Raw genomic sequence first — 4,137 nt, 5'->3', positions numbered from 1 at the left:
TAAATGAGAAATAACAAGCATATATGCATCTCTTTTCGGCACATTATCTAATTCGTAAGGAAGTAAAGTACGGGTATACATATTTGCGAAGCATTTTTGCCTGACTTCTATGCTTTAGTCATTATTCTGAGCTCCATACAAAAGCCAAAAAATTTTCGTGTCAAAAAAAATTTCTTTTAATATGTGCCATTTTCAATCAAGAAGGTACTTATTGTCGGTTGTCAATAAGGCGATATTTCCATACAGCTTCAATTTGAAATCAATCTCATTGACAAGCGACAATGTGGTACCTTTTGGTTGAAAATGTCACATTATCTGTGGTCGTATACGCAAAGGGACGTGCTGAGCCGAGAATGCCCGAAAGGAGTTTGGCACATTGCGGCCCAAAGAATCTGGAATTTTCTGGACTCAACGGGCATTAGTAATGAACTACAAAGTCACAATAGATCACTCTCGAAGTGACACCCAAAGGCCCGTATGCCCCGTATCAACCCAATAATAATAATAAATAATAGGTACTAAAGGCGCCCAACATGACAATTTTAGTTGAAATAATACCATGTAGTTAACTAATAAGGTAATCTGATAAATTGTGGGTTTGCCGAGCATTGCACGATTTGAGCTTTTTCAGTGTTTAGACTGAATCAAGTATTTTAATGCGGAACTCCCGTAACAACTTCTTTGAATTACAGTACGGTGCAGTCTCCATCAGATATATCCAACCGGCCAAGGTAGTGCTGTTCAGATATTTTTGAGCTCCTCGGCCGCTCCGATATATCTGATGGCGACTGTACAACAAAAAGCATAGATAGGTACAAACGGTTACTTGCAAGCCGTCATGTAAATATAAAAACAGAAACGGATAAAGTACTCATATTACTAGGTGATATTCTACCTATACAAGTTTAGGATAAGGCGGTTAGGTTAGCAACTTAACACACTGGATACGATTCGCATGTCGTTCCGATATGCGAGCGGGATGCCGCTTTACTACGTACATGGCGTTGCCTCGCTCAAACATCGGAGCTCTTTAGGTTGTATGCGGTAAGAAAAACATCGATACACATTTTACACTTTATTTAACATTCTTTATAACAATAATTTCACGTCGGGCACAGAATGAACACCTAGTCTAACGGCAACATATAGTCTGTCAAGCCATTTCCGCCAGTAGAAAAAAGTGGCGCATTTAAAAAATATAGGCGCGAAGATTAATCGTCCTATAGAAAATTTGAATTTCGCGCCTTTTGCTACTGACAGTTGGTTGACCGGCTATACAAAAACATCGATTCAGTACCTACAGTAGTAACGAATGGGGATACAGGATAATACTGAAAAGTAAAAACATTTGCTCATCAGAAAGTGCAAAGGCTCGTCACATCAGCTTATTAATACTATAAGTTATTATTACTATAGACGACATAACAAACAATGAAATTGTCGCAATCACAACCTGTATCACGCGACCAAAACGTCTTAAGCGCCGTAAAATTCATGGCGCTTACGCGTTTAGGTCGCGAGATTCACGCTCCGCTTATATGGTTTGATGCCAAAACGGCAGCAACTCATGGCGCAAAATACTGGTTCTCTGTGTCGGTAATAATAGTTCAATGAACGATACTTTGAGATTTTGACTAGTTTCGTTAGGGAACTGGAAAAACGAAAAGCTGTGTTTAGGAGATATGGTGGGCAGTTATATCTTGGAATTAGAACATATTGTTACAAAAGCAAATAATTTACGCAATTACATTATTTATGAATTCAATACTTCAAATGACATTTGACATCATTCGATATAGTCGCACTTTTGGTTTGACAAGCAATTTTATCTTGTAAGTTGTAGATCTATCTGTAGGTCTGTGTTAGTTGTTATTTATAATGTGAGTGTATGTACGTTGTACGGCGTCAAGAGAAAACCAAAAAGCCTAGATTTTTGCTATCAAATGCTGCGACCCAGTGCAGACCCGCCCTTCATTGATGAATGAGGTTGGCCGGTCGAACTATTTAGCAGATGGCGCCAGCGTAGCTTGCCCTGTCAATCCCTAGACTTGTGTCAAATTCTTGTTTTTTTTTTTAAATATAATTTTATGCCCTGGTTGCCAGCCCTTTAAGCCCAATCTCATCAGAACAATTAGAGAAAGGGGAAAGCTATGATGGCGCCATCTATGCAAACCTATGACAGTTGCCAACCCCATTGATGATTTAGCGAGCCCTTTGCAATTTCAGTTCAAATAAGTATAATAACAAGTGTAAAGATAACAAATGAATTTGAAACTACTTTTAATTTCAATGATTTAAAGTCCGTTTTCACTGAAACGAAACTAATAAATAAATTTCGGATCTACGAACTCGACTCCACACGCGTTTGCGGCTTCGCGCCGCGATTCGCGCACGAGTGTGGAGGGTGCTTATGGGTAAGTTATCTAAAAATCAACGCTAAATATTATTTGACGCGAGACACGAACATTAAACATTTGAAAGGAGTTCAACAGGTGATTGATAAAGCTGTTATAGTTGCCGCAAAACTAAGTGGCGAGTCAGGTCATAATGCCATCTCTTTCACTCTTGGTTGGTCTTAACAAGGGTAAAGGAGATTGCATTATGACCTCAGTCGCCAGTTGGTATTACGGCAAGGCTTGTAGGCACATTTATATTAATCTCCTGTCAATACAATGTCTATTGAGGTTCGAAATTGCATGGAGAAATTATGAATGAATTCCATGCAATTTCGAAACTCACTGTACGAAACTCCTCGTGATAAGAATCCTTTCGCTTTAGTAGGCGATTAAGTTTACTTCTGCGTTTCATAATCAGTGGCGTAACTAGGGGGGGGGGGAGGGGGGAGCAGAGGGGGCAAGCGCCTCTGGCACCATCCAAGGGGGGCAAAAGGCAGCAGCAGGGAAACTTTTGTTAGTCGTCAGGGGGCGCAAATTTGGTGACTGCCCTCTAGCTACGCCCCTGTTCATAATCGACTAATATAAATGTGCTTACAAGGTATCTAAAATACAATGCTATAAGTACAATCATAAGGTACGAATGACTAGTAAGTATGATTACAGCCTATTTTGCTAAATCGATTATACTATGGGTCTGGAATCCCGTACCGTACACAATATTACAAAACTATGTTAAAAACTGTCTTAGAAAAACAACTGTGTTACACTATTTATTTTATTAAGTGCTGAATTTGTGTTGAAGCTACGAACACCATAGTACTAATATCTGTAATCTGTTATGACTAGAATGGTCAAAAGGGAAAAGTAGATACGTCTTTACGAATGCCGATCTGTTATACCAATTATAAATTATAAAACTGCATAGTTTTATACATTTACTACCTCTCTACCTGTACCTGTACCTGTATTGTGGTACAGTCAGTACCAAGTTAGCAACATTATCAACTTGATCATCAGCAGTGCCGGCCCGAGTCCTTGATCAGGGTAGAGCGAAATCGGGTTTTGGCGCCCTTCGTTAAAGCTTTTTACCCAAAAGCAAAACGAATCGTATTTTTGATCCCGCGTCACACTCGTCTTTTAATTTTTTTTCTCTTATTCGCCATTATGGTGCCCCCCTTGCCATCCGGCGCCTAGAGCGGCTGCTCCACTCGCTCTACCCTAGATACCCTGTGAACATGATCTTCGCACGACTTTATTCTATGTAGGGTGAAGGTGACTGCTATAGTTATAAAGTTATTGGCCACTACATAGTAATTGTGACCACTTATGCTTCAATTGGCTTATTTCTTTTTGATTTGTAAGGAGTTAATTACTATGTAGTGATAAAATAAAACTATGAAAACGGATTATATCGCGTACATTGAATTTATAATACATCCCGACGTTTCGAACCCTTTACAGCGTTCGTGGTCAACGGGTGACTATAATCCGTTTTCATAGTTTTATTTCATGAGTAACTATCGCGGTAACCGAAGACAATATTACTATGTAGTGGCCAACAACTATTAGCTCACCCTACTTAAGTATATAGAATAACTTAACTTATAGGTAACTCCTGCCATGTACACGACATCGGTAGCGATGCAGTATCAAGACTATCTACTTTTATCTTTTTACTGCGATTTACTTGAAAATGCCGTTAACAGCTGATCTCGCATAGTTTTTATTCACAGTTTAAGCG

The sequence above is a fragment of the Cydia strobilella genome, chromosome 20, assembly GCF_947568885.1.
Source record: "Cydia strobilella chromosome 20, ilCydStro3.1, whole genome shotgun sequence".
In the NCBI taxonomy this organism is placed as follows: domain Eukaryota; kingdom Metazoa; phylum Arthropoda; class Insecta; order Lepidoptera; family Tortricidae; genus Cydia; species Cydia strobilella.
This window is presented reverse-complemented; position numbering follows the sequence as displayed.